This window comes from Poecilia reticulata, chromosome 4 (assembly GCF_904066995.2).
Source record: "Poecilia reticulata chromosome 4, P_reticulata-male-v2, whole genome shotgun sequence".
Lineage (NCBI taxonomy): Eukaryota > Metazoa > Chordata > Actinopteri > Cyprinodontiformes > Poeciliidae > Poecilia > Poecilia reticulata.
Genome location: NC_088833.1, coordinates 3592194 through 3614270, shown reverse-complemented (window position 1 = coordinate 3614270; position 22077 = coordinate 3592194). Strand labels below are relative to the sequence as shown.

Sequence of the window (22077 nt, the reverse complement as noted above, 5' to 3'; positions counted from 1 at the left end):
ATATTAATTCATGTTGAGGGACAGAAAGATGGAGTTTGACTTCATTTTAGAGACACCTTTTTACAGGTTTTCACAGTAAAATCATCTATTTCATATAATTCAGTCGAGCTCTGTCCGGACAAAGACCCAACTCCTTTTCAGACCCAACTCCTTTTCCACTTCCTCTGGTGCTGCTGCTGGCAGTGTGCAGGGAGGAGAAATAAAATGTGAGGAATAATTCAAAATAAAGCGGATTTATTACAGATCTAATTCCAACAAACATGTTGGTGAGTTTGGAGTAAATAAGTACATATTTAGAAAAATCCAACAGCTGGTTCTGTTGTAATCAGAGCAGTAAGTGGATTCAGAGTAAAAGTTTTCAGAAGCTTCCATCCCGCAGAAACGCGCCATGCTGCTCTGTAATTGTGATTTTCCTACTGGTCCAGTGGTTCCCAAAGGTTTTCTTCTGGGCCCCCGATGGATTACAATAAAATCCCCCAAAAAGAAGGAAAAAAAATCAACTGGGCACAAACATCGTTCAGCCAGACATAAATCTTTACACATATTTAGTTTTCAAACTCCACTGAAGTTTATTTCACACTTCAGGTTGCAACAAAACAAACGTTTGTGTAAGTTTTTTGTTCTGACCTACCTACCTTACATAATGTTGAGTTTCCATGGATTCAAGAAAAACCTTTTACTTTTAAGCAGATATGAGGTGAAACTTGAAACTGCTGCTTCGCGAGTTACTCTACAAGTTGTTGCTAGGGAACCAAAGTTGTGGGGAACTTGGTACCGCTTCATACCCAGCAGGTTGTTGCTAGGCAACCAAAGACTTAGTGAGTTAGTCGATGCCACTGTGAGGGGATGAGCAGCTAAAATCTTTCCTCTGCCTACATTTCCCAGAATTCCGTGTGGTTCAGGATGGAAATCATCCATCCATCCATTTTCTTTACACCCTTGTCCCTCAGTGGGGTCAGGAGGTGCTGGTGCCTCTCCAGCTAGCGTACTGGGTCACCTGGACAGGTTGCCAGTCTGTCGCAGGGCAACACAGAGACACACAACCATGCACACACACACCTAGGGACAATTTAGAGAGGCCAATTAACCTGACAGTCATGTTTTTGGACTGTGGGAGGAAACCGGAGTACCTGGAGAAAACCCACCATGCACAGGGAGAACATGGAGACTCCATGCAGAAAGACCGGGGCCGGGAATCGAACCCAGAACCTTCTTGCTGCAAGGCAACAGCTCTACCAACTGCACCACTGTGCAGCCAGGATGGAAATCAGTGAATATTCAATACATTTTATATTTTCTATTCTATCACATGTTGATATTGGTCATGTGACTATTGCAATATATTATATTGGTTTTATTCTGAACTATGAAAGTTCAGTGAGTTTATTACTGAAAAAAAAAACCTTTGCTTCCAAAGATAAAATGTTCAAAAGCCAAAAATTCAAATAATTTATTATCCCTCAACTCTATTTGTGAGCCAGACTTCTAAGATCAGCAGGTTACAGTGGTAAATAAGTCCAGTTTACATGGTTCCAGTTGGAGTGTGTGTGTGTGTGTGTGTGTGTGTGTGTGTGTGTGTGTGTGTGTGTGTGTGTGTGTGTGTGTGTGTGTGTGTGTGTGTGTGTGTGTTTATGCAAGGCCAAGTGAGTGGTGTTGGGTTTCCTGCAGAGCTGGTTCTTTATCCGACACCCTGGCCTTCTTGGTTTGTGACCTGGAAAGGACCAAAGCAGTTCTTCATCCACCTCTCCGGACCCGGTCATGGGTGACAAATTGAATCTGTTGGAGTGTGTGAGCTCAATGCACCGCCGCTGAATGAAGCGCTATAAATTATACAGAGAAGCAGATTTTAGTTTCCATACGAACAACCAGAAAAACGACAGCCATGTTGTTTTGGTCAAACGATCTTTTAAAAAAGGTGGAAAATATTAATGTGAATTATTTTGTTTTGGTTCAGCCTAAAACTAACAGTTGCTGCACAAAAACACAAAATCTTACCAAGTATTTTGAACCAGTTTCTAGTACAAATACCGTAGTTCATTTGATGAAAAACAAAAAACTTACAAGAAACTTTTCAGGAAACATAGGAGCTTGTTTTAAGTATTGATTAAATAGTACTAATTCCACTGGCAGATTATTTCACTCATAAAAAGACATTTTTCCCATGTTATAAGTGAAATAGAATCAAAAGGTGCCATTTTCACTAAATGTTTTTAAGGCTGTTCTGATTTTGAAAAGTCTTTCAACTGAGGAATATTTTAACTAATATATTGGTGGGTTTGATTAACCTTTCATGTTTTTGCTGTGAATGTTTTGTAAAGTCTTTGCCAGTCTCAGTCAGGATTCTCCTGTCAGAGATTTTCTAATCTCAGTGGTGTTGATATAAAATGCCAAGAAAAAAAATATTTTTGGAGGATCAACTTAATATTTTAAGCTAAAAGTTTGGATTTTTGTCATTTTCTACAAATTCGTGCCTCCTATCACTTCCTGTCGTCGTCTTGTTTGTCGTTTCCGTCAGTAGTAACATCATGTGATCCCTGGGATGCGAAATAATCCATTTTAAAACAGCCAAAAAAATAAAAAAAACAATTTTGTTTTTCAAATTGTCACATTTTCTTCAAGCAAATTTATTTTCAAAATGTCAAATTACAGCGATACGGTTGGTCAGTGTAAACGCATCGAGTGTAAACTGGAGGTGGAAGACCTGTGTGTGTGTGTGTGTTTGGTGATTTGCACAAAAGGGAGTGGATAAGCTCATGAGCGCAGAGGCTTTCCATAAACTCATGAATCTTATCTGCTGACGACGGCCTCTCTGCCTGCAGCACAATATTCATCACACAGTAAACTTTATGAATGGATAATAGGGGAAAACAAGGACCAACGAGCTAATTATCACTATAAGAGCAGAAACAAAACCTAGATTCTCCCCTCGCCCATCACGGTTGGAGGCCTTTGATGCCTCCGTGCCTGAGGGAGCGAACCTGTCTGTCTGTGAGTGATTATGAGCCTCCTAATAGCGAGCTCTGTGCAAATGACAGGCCTTTCATCTGGCAGCTACACAACTTTAATGGCCCTGACATCATGTAAGCCGCAGCAGCTGGGCGCTCGGAGCAGGACTGTTTGCAGTTTGACTGAGTGTCGATGATCGGGGAGTTGTTGGTACCTGCATGGTGGTGTGGCTCTAATCCATGTTTGTTCTGCTCCAGCACCAGGAGAGAATGTCACACACACACACACACACACACAGACACACGTATGCGTGCGCGGTTACGGCACACCTGCAGATGCATGCACTACACTCTCCACGCTCAAGGTGCATAAGAAGCAGAAGTTATTGCATCCTGTTTGGATAGGAGCAGTTATTTTATCAGTGGATGGAGAGATCATGATCTACATCAGACCTGGACGTTTTCTGCTTTGTGTTTTTTGTCTCAAAGCTTCAAATTAACACAAACTTAAGTACTGAGTTCAGTTCATAATACAGAATGTTGCACAAAAGGTTTTTTCATTATTATAGCTCAGGGGTGGGTAAACGTGGTCCTGGAGGGCCGGAGTCCTGCAGCTCTTAGACGTCTCTCTGGTCCAACACACTTGAATCCAACAGCTGAATCACCTCCTCAGTGCAGGCAGGTTCTCCTGAGTCCTGCTAACGACCTCGTTATTTGACTCAGGTGTGTTGAAGTAGAGACACATCTAAAAGTTGCAGGAGTCCCTCCAGGCCTGGATTCCCCACCCCTGTTATTGCTACTTATACTTAGAAGACACATCCAGAAATAAAAGGATGTTCGCTCATCCTTAAAAAGAATCAAACCTGTACATCTAATATCTGTAGTTTGTTTATTTATTTATTTTGTGGGAGTTTTTTTCAAGCAAATGTTTGAGTCACACGCAGAGATCTTCATCTTTGTTCTGTGTTACGAAAGCCAAGGGCAACAAGATGCAAAAGCCACAAAGCAACAAGAAACTCCACAAAGACAAAAAGCCGAACCATCATTATAAAAGCTACAATGCTAAACTATGCTAGCAAGTTAATCACTGCCTCCATTCTAGCATAGCTTCCATTGTGGCTATTTGTTGTATTGTAGCTTTTGCATGTTGTTGACCCTTCACGGCCACCGTAGGTTAAGACCACTGGGAACTAGCTGCTAATATAATGTTGCTAGCTAGGCCTTTTTGCATGTATGTTGGGTAAAATTCAAATGTATCGTTAGTTAGCTGGACAACATTCATTTGATTTGGCTCACTTCTGTTGTCAAGGTTAGGCACTAAAAACCTTTTAAATATGGGACAAAACTCTTCATAAGCAGCGAGAGAATCACAAAGAAACATTATTAATTTGATTGAATCCCTCAACCATTCCCTATATTTAGCTTATTAGTCTTAAATGTAATTCCGGGTGGCATGAAAAAGGTCTTTAAAAGTCTTAAATTTGACTTGCTGAAACCCGCAGCTGCCCTGAGTAACGCAGGAACTGTTGCTGCTACATGTTTGGCCTAACTTCACTAACTGAGCCTGATGTCTGGGAATTGAGACATACATACCAGTCAGTCAGTGAGCTAATCTAAGAGAGAAGGGGGGAGACCACCAACAGAGGCGGCGAGTCTATCTGAAACCGTGTGTATGAGCCAGAGAGGCCCGTTATCGCTCCGCACCTTTGATATGAGACTGAGTTGGAGCTGAAGTGGAAAGATTTGCACAGTTCGTTTCACAACTTCTCTTATCTGCAGCGACTGAAGTAATGCCTGATACTGCCATTACCCTGCTACTGTGTGTGGGATTGTGCAAAAATGACTGAGCACATCAGGTAATACTGCTTCTTCCTCTGGATTTTATTAGACAGACATAAATGGGAAGGTTTGAATTCATCAAGGAATATGTTGCAACTGAAAAAAAGAGTAAATTTCTGCCTAAAAATAACAAAACAGGCACATTTGAAACGGTGAAAATGTCCTAAAAAATTAAGAAACTGGGATTTTTCTCGGAAATTTCTTGAAAAACTGACATTTCTGAGCTCCAAAAGTCTAATTTGCTAGAAAAAATCTCAGAAATGTTCAAGAAAAAGTGACATTTCTGAGTTTAAAAAGTTGAAAACATCACGTGGATTACCTTTTAATACAGCATCCATCAGTATATATTTATGTGATTCTCTTTCCAAGTTAATTGTTCCTTCAGCTTTTTATGTGAGGAGGAAACCCTGAAACGGATACGAAGCTTAGAAAAATACACATTTCTTAGAATTCTGACTTTGTTTCTCTTCATTCTTTTTCTTAGAATTGTGACTTTTTCCACATAACTCAAACATTTTTTCCTCAGAGTTTCGTGGCTTTAACGCTTTTCTGCATTTCTACAACAAAATCTCCAGTTTTCTCTGAAATGGAGACCAGTAAAGTTAGAGTCTGAGTGGTCAGGCGGTCGCTCCTTCCTGTGCGCTACATGTGGAGTCAGGTGTGTGTTTGGAGGCAGACAGCTCAGGTATGTTTACCCAAAGCCACTATCAGCTGCAGACCAAACATGAGGCTTACCTGCTTCTCCTGCTTTCTTCCTTTTCAAAGCCGTCCGTCTTTCTACCCTCATATATGTTCCTCTGAAGAGGCAAAAACACCCACAGACACGGAAAACGAAGCAGGGAGGACTCTCACCCTTTTCTCAAGGTTTGAGTTGATTATAGCAGCAGCAGAAATTGACTTGTGGAATAATTGACGGTGACCTATTATGCTTCCTTGAACAGGTTAGGAAAGGTTAGAAAATGTGTTTGTCACATTTTTTGCACAAAAATCATTGTTAGATAATGAGACGTAGTCCCTGGTGCTGGGCACGCCTCCCTGCTCAACGTTTACATTCACACATGAAAATGGCTGCAAACAGATTCACAGCTATACGACTGCACATCTGTGAAAAGCAGAAGTGGAGCCTCCTGCACAACCAACAAGTGCTTTCTGAATGGCAAGTCCATAAAAGAGCTGGATAGAGAAGACAACAATTTTAGTCAAGAGTGCAACATATTTTTAGTCAAGTAAAAGTAAAGTATTTGATAAAAAGAGTACTCAAGTACTGAGTAAACAATAATAAAAATGAATCATTTAATATTTAAAAATTATATGTTGAAATTTTAATATTCTAAAAGACACTAGGCTTCCCCATCAATAAAACACCAAATCCATGGACTTTATTCAGGTGTTGGAACATGTAATAATAAAACTGAACTATATAATATAAAATTAAATCTTTAGTAAATCACTGAAGATCTGTTCTGTTTCTGGAAAACCTTCATATGTAGACAAATTTAAAAGAATTCTGGAAAAATTAAGTCAGGACTAGTAAGAAACCTTTGGATGAACTGTAGAAAATGTTTAATAGGATTAAACTGGCTGTAGTTTTTGCTTCATAGTCCGTCAAACTTGACGGTATTTTTTTGTTTTTCTGAGTTGCAGTAGTTATTTTCTCCACCACCAGATGGCGACAAATGTTCAGAAAAGGCAGCCCGGCATCAACCGGAAGCAGGTTTTCACGCCGCCGCTAGGTTTCCTGCAGATATCTGCAGCTTCAATGATGTTATTGAAATAGAGAAATATTCTGATTCTGTTCAAGTTTTTTAATTTTTTTCTCCTCAACACATCAATGTAAGTGACACGTTTATTAGTATTAATAAAAATGATTAGCATTTTGTGCTCCAGCTGTTAAACTCCTCCCAACATGTCGGTCTGTACACCTGTAGGCAGCTGAACTCTTTACTTTTGCGTTTAATGTACACAGGAAATGTTCTTGTTTTTCTGAACCAGCAGCTGTTTCTTTGTGAGGACGTTAATCCCAGTCTGAAAGTGAAAACACACTGCAGCACCTTGATCTATGAAAACTCAGCAAATATTTACACTTTAAAAGCTTTAGAGATCATTGCTTCTTTTAGTTTTCACCATTACAGCAGTAAGTTGTTTGTACTGAACAGCTTGAAGGGATTTTTTTCTTTCTCTTGGATAAAAAAGGGAAGAAAGGGAAAGAGGGCTGGTTAAAGGGCAGTCCTGTTGTGGACATTTTGATGGATGGAACTGGTTTTGATTTCATACTGGTTCTGCCACTAAATCCAATCCAGGCGTGTTTTTCTCCTTGGCTTGACTTTGAAACTCGTGAAAAGTTTTCTTTCTAAGTTAATGTAACATCTGAGCAGCTAACTCATTTAAACAGTTAATACAGTTAAGAAAAAGTGTGAAAATTCACAGGTGAATATGGATTTTAGAAACCAAAAAGAGGAAACAAAAGTGGTAAAATGATAAGTCATAAAGCTGTCGATGCCTTTTAGTAAAACACGTTCACAACCTTCCATAGATTTAGGGCTGGGTAATGAGTCAGTTTTATCGATTGATCAGATTTTCTGTTTTTGAATACATTTTTTAAAAATTTGTTGTTGTTTTTTCCAGAGGGATCCTAACCGTCATTCGTATTTTTTTTTAATACAAATTGGAAATCTAATTTGGTTTTTAAAATATTGGAGATGTAAGTTTTAAGCACTATCTAGATTATACTTATATCTGGAGCATATTTTTGAACATATTTATATTAAACAAAATCCAAATTAGTTAAAAAAAACTTATAGAAAGATCTCATCATTCCCTTACGTTTCTTTTAAGACAAAAAGAGAAAAACCTTCTTTATGAGACTCGATCTTGTTTTTATACATTTTGATTTAGTTTCATTAACTGAGTTTAATTTCTTAATTACTTGGGTTGTTGTGAATGAGAAATTGCATTTGCACTGCAAACTTTGTGCCAATATTCCAATATTTAAAAAAAAATCATAATTTTGCACTTGCATTGTTTCCATTAATTAAGAAATGCAATTAAAATCACGTGTGATTGAGATTTTAAGTAATTTAAAACATGCCTTCATCTTCCAACCACTTCCTGTCGTCTTCTTTGTCATTTCTGTCAGTAGCGACATGAGGCTTTTGATCACATGACTCGTGATGTGAACAATGAGTTTCCATTGCAGTTTTGAAAAGTACAATAATTTCAACATGGCCAAAAAAATAAAACGTTTTTCTAAATTGTTTTGTTTCCATTTCCTTTCCAATTTGCACAATCACATGGCCAATGGAAATGCAGTTGCTAGTTTGGTTTCCATTACAAACACGCCTAAAACTTTGTCGATATTCCAATAATGTTGGGGAAAAAAAACAACTTTGCAGTTGCGTTGTTTCCATTAAATAAAAAAAAACACAAAGTCACGCTGAATAAGTTTGTTCATGTGAAAAGTCGTTAAAAACGCGCCGCCCGTCTTCCTGCTGTTTCCTTTAGTTTTTTCCAGCAGTTGAAACATCTGGTTGTTGATGATGTGATGGGAATAAAATGTTTCCATTGCCGTTTCAACAAATCCACCAGATTTGTTTCAACAAATCCACCAGATTTAACAAAAACTGGTGGGAGTTTTTGTTAAAATCTCCCACCAGATTTTAACAAAAACTTTTTATCAAAAAAATGTTTTTCTTTTAAATTGGCATTCCCATTAAGCAAATGTATTTTTGTTCAGAGTTGCTTTTGAAACATCATAAATTAAACATTAGTCAACGGTGCCACTTGACTAAATGTAATGCTTCTATTGTTTTCTATGACTTTGTGTTTTAGTATTTTTACGATGTAAAGAACTTTTCTGAAATGTGCTACACAAATAAACTTCACTGATTGATCTGTAATTACAATTTGTGCAATTTTAATGTCAATGAAAATGCAGCTAAAGGGAAAACCTGTGTAAAGGTCAGATAAAACCATAAAAGTAGCAACAAACTCCAACTATCTGAGTTTCACTGTCATAAAGAGGAAAAACTCAAATTCCTCATGGTTTCGTTGTGTTTCTTAGTGGTTATTCATGAGGCCTTTCCTTCCACCAAACTTTGTCTCACTTTCCAAAATGCTGATGGCACAGATGAAGAGATGAATCTGGAGGCTGAATCCGGCAACAGGAGGAGAAATTAGAGGTGGTGATTAAAGATAATGGTTGTTAAGGGGAAAGAAATGTCTCCCACTCTCTTTTTGCCCGTCTTACCACCGTCTCAGCCCGGCTTTTCAATCAGTGGGAGCTTTCACTTTGCCTTGCATGATAAATATGATGGTGGTGTGTGTGTGTGTGTGTGTGTGTGTGTGTGTGTGTGTGTGTGTGTGTGTGTGTGTGTGTGTGACTAACCAAGTCCAGCAGTTCACTCCGATGTATGAGTGGTTTGGACCGTTGCCAGCATGTAAAGCCTAGCAACAAGATTTGCCTTGGCCTGCTCAGAGCGGGTTCTGGCATGCTCACAGTTTGGGCATATGGATCTTTGTTTGGCCGTTTTGGACCATTTAGTCATTCTGCCACTTCAACTGGACTACTTAGCGAATTGGTACTACCTCTGGTTCTGGTCCCACACGCACACACACACTCACACACACACACAAACACGGGCCAACCAAAGCTTGACTCTGGTGCTTTGCAGTCTGTTACTGTTCACAGGCGCTGAATGAAATCGAGAAGCCTTTCCAATTAATCCTTTTAACCAACATGTGTGATCCCTGGCTGTCGCTGACGGGCCTTCGAGCTGCAGAGCCATGCCAAGTCCAGTCAGATCACGGCCTCTAGGGCTTTTCCTCTCCAACTCCAATGATCGGCCATGACGTCTGGTGGCTCCCGCGCTGATTCTCCTCCGCATCGAGTAAAACCCAGTCAGGATTCTTCTACAAATGATTCTCTATTACTAACTGCAAATCTAGAAAAAAAAAAAAATATTTACTGTTATGTATCATTCATATCAGCAGATTTTTCTGTGGATGTATTCCCGCACATTTGAAGATGCGTTCACACCGGTCCTGTTTAGTCTGTTTTAATCCAACTCTGGTTCTTTTGCGTAGAAAGTCCGGTTCGTTTTGGGAGGTGTGAATGTGTAATCGTACTCTGACGCAGAACAAAAAATAAACCAGACTCTCAGTTTGGTTTGAGACAGTTTGAATGAATGTGTGAACCCGAAGCGGACCGGAGATCGCTCTAAAAGCAGGAAGCGGACTAAAGCGCAGGGGATTCTGGGTAAATACAACCAAAACAAACACAAGAGTCTAGCAGTCATGGTCATTTATCAAGAACAAAAGGAAAATCCTACACTGCTCAAATTTGACGCCATCCCATTGTTTACATTTCAGTGTCTTCGGAAGTTTTCATGTTGTTTCCTGTCAGTAGCTTGTGGTGCAGCGCCCCCACAGGTGAGGAGGGGAAACGGTTTTTTAGAGAGTTTAGCAGTGTGAAAGTAAACCACAGCAGCTGAAAATGGGAGAAATGTTAACATTTTTATCCCGAATTGAACAGTTTACAGGATTATCAGGTGTTTAAACACCATAAGAAAAACATGAAGATGGGAACTTATACAACACTTCATCCTGATAAGCAATAGAAAACATTTTTGTTTTTGTGTTGTTGTCTTTGCGACTCCTGTTTTTCTGCTGTGGTTCCCTGAACCTGTCCAGAGTATAACTCCCCTCCTGATGATGACCGACACAAACCTCCCTGTGGCCCAAACCACTTTAATCGGGTGCAGAAAATGAAAGGATGGAGGTTATAAAGCAGCAAATCTTTCAAAGTAAATTCCTGTTGGCGTTCCTGCTCGTGATCAGATGTAAAACGGAGAACTTGTTGGTTTTGGACGGGATGGGACAGTCATCCCAGCAGGGAGCCAGATAACCCCCCATCCTCCCCCCCAGGGGTCTCCACATCCAAACCTCAACAAGAACTGAAGCGTTTTTAAATTGGCCTCGTTCAGAAATACTCTAAATCTGTCATGCTTTAACGCGGTGTCACATTTCCCCAGATTACCATCATTACAGTAATTAATGTTTTAATTTCTGCGTATGTTTTGAAATGAAACCCAAAGTGCTGTGATTTTCGTATAATATGGAACTAATACAGTGTGGAGCATTTGGTAATCTGGCTCCCACATGCCTTGGATCATTCTGTAATTTGGTGCTAATGCTGAGCTCCAGTCAGTTAGAAGGAAAATTATATTTATATAAGCCTTATAACGTCTCTGCATCTGATTTTTGAGGTTTAGAAATCCATGCAGTTTCTGATGTGTGTGTGTGTTTTTTTAAAGTTTATTAATTTGTGAAAAATTTACCTCCACGAAAAGAAAATGGATTATGCAGATTTTATTTTATTTTTCATTCAAATGAAGCCGCCAGCCCTTGAGTAGATAAAATGAATAGGGCTTTTTCTGGTCGCACGCAGATGGATCGCTAACTAGGTTACAGTTTCACATAAATGACTTAATGGGCTGCACTGCTTTTGAGATCCAAGTGGCCTTTCACAGACCTCACAAAACCCGTGTCTAATACATCCAGCTTGTTCAAGTGCTGTTACTGATAATGAATATTGCTATCTGTGAGGCTGCTGCTAAAATTAACTTTTAATATGCGAAAAAATACGAATAAGCAGCTTGAATGTTTAGCTGCTGAATCTGCGTGTGGTAAGGTTTCGTTTGACTGTGATTTCTCTGCAACACGGGAAAAACACAAAATTCTAACAAATATTTTGGTTGAGTTTCTGCTGCAAATGTCCTAATATCTTCAAACAAGACTTACAAGTAACTTTTCAGCCAGATATGGGAGTTTGTTTCACGTCAATAATTCCTCAATTTGATGAAAAAGTACTAGTTCAATTGGAAGATTATTTCACTTATAACATGGGAAAAATTTATTGTTATAAGTGAAATAAACTGCAACTAATCTGAAAGTAGCTTTTATCAATATTGGATTAAAAGTAGCGGTGGATGCCTTACAGCACAGTACTGTATATTTATGCTGTTTATATTTTGAAAAAAGCATTTTTGTTGTAACTAATGCACATAAAGTCAGACCCTCCTTGACTTGAGTCTTGATGTTTGTCTGCTCTGAAACCACATGAACATTATTGGGCATAATTACCGTATTTTCTGCACCGGATTATAAGGCGCACCTTCAATGAATGGCCTATTTTAAAACTTTTCTCATATATAAGGCATTTTAAGGGGCATAGAATAGACGCTTCAGTTTGGGTTGCCGATTTGTTCCGTACTCTATAATTACATATCCACATTTTTAAAGAAATGGTCCCCAGTGCTTTATATAGTAGCTGCCCGGGTTGTTGTTTCACTCACGGTGTTGGTGTTGCCATATTGTGCCCAACTGCTTTCTGGGTAACAGACCAACCGAAACGCTGCCGCCGCAGTCTCTGTCTCTCAACCCCCGCCCCTCCGCCCCCCTGGCTTTAAATGTATTATCAAACTTTATTAACAAACCAGCGTTCTGATTACTATCCCAGCATGCACCGCGCACTTCTTCTTCTACGGGGAAAATGAAGTCGGCGGCTGCTTACCATAGTTGCTAGACCTGTTGTGGCTCAATATTGGTCCATTTATAAGGCGCACCGGGTTATAAGGCGCACTGTCGACTTTTGAGGAAATTGAAGGTTTTTAGGTGCGCCTTATAGTGCGGAAAATACGGTAACAAAAAAACGCATACTTTTTTTTTGAAAACAAATGGATGTTAAAGCCTTGAATGAAGTTATTTTGTAGTGAACGTCATATATAAATCTACTCAAAACTCAATTCCAGTAAAAATATGTAGGTAATGTAGGTAACCTTTATAGCCAGAGGCCATCAGGTGAAATCTGTTTAACCAGGAAAAGATGACGTTTCCAACGTCTGCAGCGTTTCTCTTATTCTTTCTGTCTCCATTAGGAACATAAGGTCACATGACTGTGATTTAAGTGTTTAGGATTTTCTGCTTCAACAGTTAATGTAAAGAAAGAGAGACTAACGCAGCTTTACAGTTAACTTCACCCTTTTTTAAGTGGAATTCTGCAAATTGCAGTTTCATAGAGCACATTTCTTGCAGATTAAGGGCATCGGATGGTATGAAAGAAAATGCCCAGCATTTCTGCCACCTTGAACTTTTCTTCAATGCGCGCGAGACATTTCACGAAGCTTCAATCAAGAGTGAGTGGTAAATGACCTTAATGTGTTAGAATGTATGAAAATCCTTGAGCTAAAAAGTTTATTGAAGCGCAGAAAAATCTCATTAATTTGGGAAACTGGGAGGAAAAGGTGAACAAATGACTTCTGTATACGGCAAACCACTGTGGTCTGAGAAGTCAGCCTTACATTGGCTGTAGTTTGGTTAAAATTAGACATTTAAATACACCAAATTTAAAAAAAGAAGTTAAATCAGATTAAATGCCTCTTGCTTTAGGTTAGAATTACCAGCTTTAGTTATTTTACAACATTTAATTTCCCTTTGGGATCAACAGCATAATTTTAGGTTTAGTTATTTTTTATTAACTGCATAGTGTTTATTTTAAAATTTTGACCTCACTACAGTGTTTATTTCTTCATTCTGTTTTTGTATATTTTGTATTCTATCTTTGTGTGAACCTATTTCTTTTATTATTATTATTTTATTAATCCGTCATTTAACCAGATTAAAACCCATTTAATTTTTCACAAGAGTGTCTTGGCGTAACAGACGAGAAATAACAAAAACAGACAAAATGAGAATAAGTTGACAATAAAGTGCAAAGTTGTGATTGGAGCAAACACTCTATAAGTTAATGTAGCTACCGAGCAGTTAACTCGTTTAAAAGATTAAATTAAAACAGTTAAGAAAAAGTGTGAACATTCACAGGTGAATGTGGATTTGGAGAAACTAAAAGAGGAAACAAAAGTGGTAAAAAGTTTCACTTTGCTGCTGTTGCAAACGAATTTCCCCCTTATGGGACAGTAAAGGAGTGGGTTGCTAGGTAACGGGGCTGGGCTGCCTGGCTGGGTTGCTAGGTAACGGGGCTGGGCTCCACCCCGGCTGGGTTGCTAGGTAACGGGGCTGGGCTAACGGAACATTTGAAACGGCTCATTTTCCGGAAACCAAAAAAAGCCACTAACTTATTGCTTTAATCTTTTTTAAGCGATTGGTTTGTTTTAGTAGCATTTGAGACCCAAATGGAAGTACAAAGAAGTATAAAACTAAATTGAAGTAGTTCTACTTCTACATAGTTTTGGCTAGTCCACCCAACACAGTCAACAACTAAAATTGGTCATCATTTGTTTTCATATCATCACCATTAAGCTGGTTCTCAAGTGATTTATCTGCCTCACTGGATTCCAGTGACCGTGTCGGGCTTCGCGATGTTTTGGTCCAGTTTTTAAATTGTTTTGGGTTTGAGGGAGCGAAGCCTCTGCTAAGACCGCAGGAATGTGACGGACACAAGTGGGAGGTGTGTGTTCTGGTTGTTAAAGCCTCCTTAGCATCCATCACACAGCTCACTGACGCGTCTCACTCATTAACATCACACACACACACACACACACACACACACACACACACACACACACACACACACACACACACACACACACACACACACACACACACACACACACAGATTTCTCATAGGAAAGGCTCAAAAAGAAAATATAAGTATTTGGATTTTTTTTTTGAGGATGGGTTTTTACGTCGGCTATTAGTCATAAAAATAGGATATAAATATAGAACAGTCATACAATCATGAGAATAATCAAATTTCGAGAATAAAATAAGAATGACAAGAGTAAAGTAATATTTCAAGAATATAATCATGATAGGGCTGCACAGTGGTGCAGTTGGTAGAGCTGTTGGCTTGCAGCAAGAAGGCTCTGGGTTCGATTCCCGGTCTTTCTGCATGGAGTCTCCATGTTCTCCCTGTGCATGGTGGGTTTTCTCCAGGTACTCCGGTTTCCTCCCACAGTCCAAAAACATGACTGTCAGGTTAATTGGCCTCTACAAATTGCCCCTAGGTGTGAGTGTGTGTGTGTGGTTGTGTGTCCTGTGTGTCTCTGTGTTGCCCTGCGACAGACTGGTGACCTGTCCAGGCTTCTCACCCGAAACGTTAGCTGGAGAGGAACCAGCACCTCCTGACCCCACTGAGGGACAAGGGTGCAAGAAAATGGATGGATAGTCCTGATATTTCAAGAACAAAGTTGTACAAAAATAGTCATATTATGAGAATAAGTCGAAATCATACAAGAATAAAGTCATAATAATATGAGAATAAAATCATGATGTTGTGAAATTCTTATCATGAATTTCACAAGAATAAAGTTGCAGTATTATGACTTTATCTCGTAATTTTACAACTTTATTCTAATAACTTTGCTATCTTAGCGTGGCCCTAAAACTGCATTGTGGATTTCAGTCGAAAGTTCAAATTAAGAATTTCAATAAAACTCAAGAAACTGATGAAGTGACTTAGTCAAACAAATTAAGTTACTCTGTCAGTAGAATATCCTGAAATGTTACTCAGGTAACGATGCTTCATAATAAAACTACTGGAGTAAATAAGACTATCAGGCAAAAATAAAAATGTTTCCAAATCAGTTTCTTTCCATATAAAAGTTATGAAATGTTTATATTGTTGTTACCAAAAACTGCAGGTCTGTCTGTGTCTGTTTGGTGAATTTTTCAGTTTTCATTCAGTGAGTCAATAAATTCAAAAGTGAAATGCACAGTGTACTAAAATTACAAAATATATAGAAACCTGTGGTCAACATGCAGATGATAAATTATAAAATTTCTTACCTGTTTTGTCATTTATTACAAAAATAAAACTTACATTTGTAATAAATGCAGGTGAATCTTTGATTAAAACATGTTTGTTTTTCATTCAGTTGGTAGAAAATCCAGACATTTTACTCAAGTAGGAGCAGAAAATACTTCATAATAAAATTACTCATGTAAAAGGAAAAAAACCAGTAAAAATAAAAAAGTTACTCAGGTAAATGAAACTAGTTCTGAACGGTTATTTTAACCTTTAAGGATGTGTTGAAGCAGATCTACTCCTGTTGGGTCTAATGTTCAGACCTTCCTCTGGCCAACATGAACAATTATAAAACTGTCTTACCTGATTTATCATTAGTTACAAACATAAAACCTAATATTTTAACATTTCAGTAACGGCCTGAGCTTTCATCTCCACTGCTAAATAATAATAAAACAAACTCTCCGTACGCTTTTCTGCTCTGTCTCACCCAAACATAAAAACACAGACACATGCACTTAGTCACTTGTACAGGCCTGATTAATGGAACCTAATTAGCAATGGTAATGACCAGGTGTCTGAGAACCAGCCAGCTTCTTCCACTGCAAGGGGGCCAAAATGGGGGAAGCAGTGTGTTAAATGTGATGGTGTGTTCAACGGGTGGGGGAGGGGGGCTCCCGGTTCCCAGAAAATCCATTCCCACTGGCTGTCAGTCCCTCTGACTCGCCCTCTGTCAGGGAACCACAGCCTGAACCCAAGGCCAAGATCAATTAAGTTTTTGGCCAACCAGGATGGGGACGGCGCTGGAAGGAGCTGACGGCCGGGGCAGGGGATCTGGAGCTGCTGCTGCAGCTGCTGCAGCTGCTTCTGCTGCTGCTTCTGCTGCAGCTGCTGCTGCTGCTGCTTCTGCTGCTGCTTCTGCTGCTGCTGCTTCTGCTGCTGCTTCTGCTGCAGCTGCTGCTGCTGCTGCTTCTGCTGCTGCTTCTGCTGCAGCTGCTGCTGCTGCTGCTTCTGCTGCTGCTTCTGCTGCTGCTGCTTCTGCTGCTGCTTCTGCTGCAGCTGCTGCTGCTGCTGCTTCTGCTGCTGCTTCTGCTGCTGCTGCTTCTGCTGCTGCTTCTGCTGCAGCTGCTGCTGCTGCTGCTTCTGCTGCTGCTTCTGCTGCTGCTGCTTCTGCTGCCGCTTCTGCTGCTGCTTCTGCTGCAGCTGCTGCTGCTGCTGCTTCTGCTGCTGCTTCTGCTGCTGCTGCTTCTGCTGCCGCTTCTGCTGCTGCTTCTGCTGCAGCTGCTGCTGCTGCTGCTTCTGCTGCTGCTTCTGCTGCTGCTGCTTCTGCTGCTGCTTCTGCTGCAGCTGCTGCTGCTGCTGCTTCTGCTGCTGCTTCTGCTGCTGCTGCTTCTGCTGCCGCTTCTGCTGCTGCTGCTTCTGCTGCCGCTTCTGCTGCTGCTTCTGCTGCAGCTGCTGCTGCTGCTGCTTCTGCTGCTGCTTCTGCTGCTGCTGCTTCTGCTGCCGCTTCTGCTGCTGCTTCTGCTGCAGCTGCTGCTGCTGCTGCTTCTGCTGCTGCTTCTGCTGCTGCTTCTGCTGCAGCTGCTGCTGCTGCTGCTTCTGCTGCTGCTTCTGCTGCTGCTGCTTCTGCTGCCGCTTCTGCTGCTGCTTCTGCTGCTTGTGCAGCTGCTTCTGCTGCTGCTGGTGCTGCTGCTGCTTCTGCTGCAGCTGCTTCTGCTGCTGCTTCTGCTGCTGCTGCAGCACCAACCGCTTCTCACAGCACAACGTCAACACTGTGAAAAACGCAAAATTTTACCAAGTGAATTTGGTGCAAATGTCTTCGTACACTTGAAATAGATAAAACTAACTTATAAGTAACTTTTCAGCAAGTTAAAGGAGCTTGTTTTAAGTCAATAATTTCAAAAAAATGATTAAAAAGGACCATTGGCAGATTATATAACATGGGAAAAATGTCTCGTTAAAAGTGAAATAATCTCCCATGGAACCATCAACTTAACGGCTATAAGCTCCTATATCCTGCTTGGAAGTTTCCTGTCAGCTCATTCTGTCTTATTTCCACTGAACTAGAAACTAAACCAAAATTACTTGGTGAGATTTTGTGTTTTTGCAGTGAAACAGGAGCAAAACCAAAATATTTGATCTAAGCTGACAGAAATTGAGAAGTTTTTGTTTAACTTTGTATGGTTCACACGATATCTGGGAAAACAAAAACTTCATTTAAAGTCAGTAAAAACAATTATTTCAGTTTTTGTGTTTGCATGAGTACATGGTGACAGGCCTGTGGCAATTTCCATGATTTAGCATTTTTCTATTTTCTCTTTTACTTTGAAATAGTGAACAACAAAGATCTTCAGTCTTTTTTTTTATAGAAACTCCACAATTCATTTTATTTGTTGTTTAGTTTATCGTTTTTGGATATTTAAAATGTTCCATTCTGCCAGACGCATTATCTATTGATATTGATCACGTCTATAATGATACATATTATTGATTTATTGTCCAGCCGTACTTATGTCATATTTAAAAGTATCTGTCCAATGAACCGCCTGCCGCCATGTTTAATTCAGGGTTCTTTTCAAGCAATCCGATTGGCTGACATAGGTTTTAGCTTTGTGCTACATAATTATGTGAAGATGAATTCATAATAATATGACTATTAATATTACATCTTTATTCTCATATTCTTGTAATTTTATTTCTGTATGTTTGTTTCCAGTTTGACCCTAACGCTCCACCGTATCTCCAAAGCCTGGATCCTAAACCCACTTCCTGTTTCGCATTTCATCATTTTTCTGTTTCTCGGTTGTGAAACGTTTCCTTTTCTGTATCAAATTTTCTGTTTACTCGGGTTGTTCAAACACTCAGAAGTATGAACACACACACACACACACACACACACACACACACACACACACACACACACACACACACACACACACATGCAGACCTCCTGCAGTGTAGGATTTGGTGATAACTAGTGTTAGGTGGGCAGGTGAGAGGGTCATATAGCAGCAGTGGGAAAAGCTGTTATCAGCCTACCCTGTTCCCACACACACACACCACACACACACAGGGTTATCACCCTCTCTCGTTCCCACACACTCACCTTACATCATTACCTGGCTGCAGGAGCCAATCAGCCAATGGCACCTCGAGGCCTGAGTCATGTGACCCGATCAGGAAACTCTATCGGCGGGATGAGGTTACACTCAGCCCTGCTCTGATAACAACTCTCTGTCTTTCCCTCTCGCCCTCTTTTTCCTTTCCCTGCTCTGCAATTTACAGATTCTGTTTCACCTTTGCTTTCATGCTAAGCTGTTGGATCCCAAAGCCTGATGAATCTGGGACTGGGAGTGTGTGTGTGTGTGTTCATGTGTAACTATCCAACAGGGGACATGCGTGTCATTTTACACTGACCAACAGGGGACTCACCGTTGAAGAGGGGTGTGTGTGTGTGTGTGTGTGTGTGTGTGTGTGTGTGTGTGTGTTTGCTGTTCTCGGGTTAAATACTTTGACATGTGTGAACAGCCAAAACCACACAAGTTTGCTACTTATTTCTGTCTGAATCTCCTAAGTGGAAGTGGAAAAGTCCAAGTTTCGTAAAGATGGACTCAATGTTTTATTATTGCATATTGCAGGATTAGGGCCAAGAAAATACAAAAAGTAACAAGAAAAAAGTCAAAATAATGTGAGAATAAAGTCATAGTACAACTTTTTTTCCTGTAAAATTACTTTTTTCCTCATATTCCAACTTTATTTTCATCATATTATGACTTGACTTTATTCTCATACAACTTTATTCTTGTAATATTGTAACTTTATTCTCATGCGAATTTATTCTCGTAATTTTAATTTTGTTTTTATTAGTGTGGCTCTAGTACCACTGTTGTGATAATAATAAATATGATTAAAATACTTATTTATTGCTTTTTCTTGTAATGCTGCACTTACAAAGTATTTTTTGATAAATTAATTTAGTTTCAAAATGGATTTCTTTCCATCTTTATTCCTCTGAGTTCCACATTTTTGTTTTTTTTTGTAACTGAGAAACGCATCCATGCGTTTTATTCACACCGATTGAAACTGTCTTCATAACCGCCATCATACCAACAACCCTCTGGACCACCCAGGTTCTGGTTCTGCTCTGCATCCAGAACCAGAACCAAACATGGAGAGGCAGCATTCAGCTTCTACGCACCACAAATCTGAAACAAACCTCCAGAAAACTGTAGAGATGCTGAAACACTGACTGTTTTCAAACCAAGCATAAAATCTCCACCGGTTTTTTGTTGCTTTTGATTGACAGCAACTGGAACGTTGATTAATTTTTGTCTAAATTACAACTTTTAATTAGTTTATTTATGTTTTCATCATGTAAATTAACTACCTTATTGCTGATACAAATAAACGTGACTTGACTTAAGAAACGTTTAATTATTAGGATAATGCACAAATGTTTTAAAAAATGAGCAGAAGAAATGTTGTTAAAAATACTGTTATTAAATTTCATGTATTCAGTTCAGGACTGAAGATTTAGAAATCCTCCTGCTGTTTTTATATCAGCATCAAGCAGTTTTTCTGGGACAGAAGCTCCTCTGATTAAATATTTGTTCCGTGTCGCGACCGACTCTTGGTTTTCAGAATCCCATTCAGTAGTTTGTTGATGATAGTGATGAAAAGGTATTTCTCCTGCTTTGTGAACCTCGTTTTCTTGTCAGGTTGTGATTTTATTTTCATAGCTGCGTTTTATTGTTGTGTTGAGGATCAGTGCGTTCTCTATGTCAGTGTGAATTTCATTCCAATGGCTGGACATTTTTATTTTATTTGTCAAAATCCACATTTCTGTTTTCATTTTACACATTTCACAAATCATTAGCCTCTAAGAATGTGGAAAAAGTTAAATACTAGTTGATTTTGTCAGTTTGTAATCTTTTAGAGCTCCAGTTAAAATATTTAGATTCTGTATTTAGATTTTCATATTAATTAGATATTTTTTTGCTGAGTTTCTTTTATTTACCTGTTTGCTGGCATTTTAGGACTTATTTTGATGTTCTTTTGTCCACATAATGTAGAATTATGAATAGTTTCCATTTCAATCATCGTTTTGACTTCTTTCTTTGAATTATTGTCTATTAGGATTTTATTTTTATTGAAAAGTGCCGCAGAGACGGGGATTTCTAGTTTGAGACCAATGTTTCTCAGATGTTAAAGAGTCGGTACATATAAGAATTAAGAGCAAAACCAATTTTTTTCTGTCAGTCGTGGGTCGGTTAGCACTAGAGGGAGACAGAGGATGAGATTAGGGAAGAGAACATTTTAAATCTTGTAAAGAATAATGAACTTTGCAACATCAGCATTTTGGGGTCATTTTATTTACATAATTGGATATAAACTCTATTAAACCAGAAAAAGAAATCTTGTTTATTTTCAGACATGGCAGAATCTGTGCAAAAATACCTAAAAGGAAATTTGTTGCTTGGCTTCTTTTGACTCAAAACAGATGAATTCTGTCTGGAAAAATCCAAAGTTTTAATATAAAGAGGTATTTACATTAATCATGGCTGTTACATGCGTGTGTTTGAGTCATTCATCTTATAAACTAATGTCAATTTGGTGGCATAACTTATTTTATGACGATGTGATAAACAATTGTAGTTCGCTGACGACATGGCAGCGAATGCGAAAGTACGACGGCGGGTAACCATGGCAACCGGTGACGGTTTAATGTCAGGCTAGCTCTTTCTGCCGTCAGTTTGCTCGCACTAGCATGGAACGTCAGCATGCTAGCGAATGCTAAAGTAGTAAGACGAAGACGTGTAACCATGGCAACCGTTGTTTTAAAGTCAGGCTAGCTCTTTCTGCCGTCAGTTTGCGAATGCTAAAGTAGTAAGACGAAGACGTGTAACCATGGCAACCGTTGTTTTAAAGTCAGGCTAGCTCTTTCTGCCGTCAGTTTGCTCGCACTAGCATGCAACTTCAGCATGCTAGCGAATGCTAAAGTAGTAAGACGAAGACGTGTAACCATGGCAACCGGTGTTTTAAAGTCAAGCTAGCTCTTTCTGCCGTCAGTTTGCGAATGCTAAAGTAGTAAGACGAAGACGTGTAACCATGGCAACCGTTGTTTTAAAGTCAGGCTAGCTCTTTCTGCCGTCAGTTTGCTCGCACTAGCATGCAACTTCAGCATGCTAGCGAATGCCAAAGTAGTAAAACGAAGACGTGTAACCATGGCAACCGGTGTTTTAAAGTCAAGCTAGCTCTTTCTGGCGTCACTTTGCTCGCTCATCCGCCATGTTTACAAACAAATAGTCTTTTCATAGGAAGATCAAGTTTATATTGCATGCTAAAGGTGTAACTCTAGCTATCCCGTTTTCTCCCTCTCCATGCACCTTGAAGCAGACCAAGTTGCACCGGAGTCTGTACTGTCATCATCTGCAGGTCAGTAACCTAATATTGATCCATATTCCTCCCGGCCGGTGGAGGCGCAGGCTGCGGCGCTGAGAGATTTGTCACAGAGGTGAAGGTTATGGATCA

At 39.6% G+C, this 22077-nt stretch overlaps 2 long non-coding RNA genes across 6 annotated transcripts in view; both read left to right on the top strand.

The window, feature by feature from the left end:
• Positions 1-4100: 4100 nt before the first annotated feature.
• Positions 4101-6528, top strand: LOC103463113 (uncharacterized). 2 transcript variants are annotated; one of them, XR_533459.2, is made up of 4 exons: positions 4101-4801; positions 5360-5469; positions 5550-5648; positions 6451-6528. It is a non-coding gene; the product is annotated as an uncharacterized LOC103463113 (long non-coding RNA). The 2 variants fall into 2 exon arrangements; XR_014087115.1 differs by having other exon boundaries at positions 5311-5469.
• Positions 6529-21147: 14619 nt separating this feature from the next.
• The window catches only part of LOC103463118 (uncharacterized), a 151182-nt gene continuing 150252 nt past the window's right edge, over positions 21148-22077 (top strand). For 2 of the 4 annotated variants that reach the window (XR_014087210.1, XR_533464.3), the window contains exon 1: positions 21262-21981. This is a non-coding gene — a long non-coding RNA (uncharacterized LOC103463118). Of the gene's footprint in view, positions 21982-22077 lie in introns of all 4 variants that reach the window. The other 2 variants (XR_533462.3, XR_533463.2) reach the window with 2 other exon arrangements.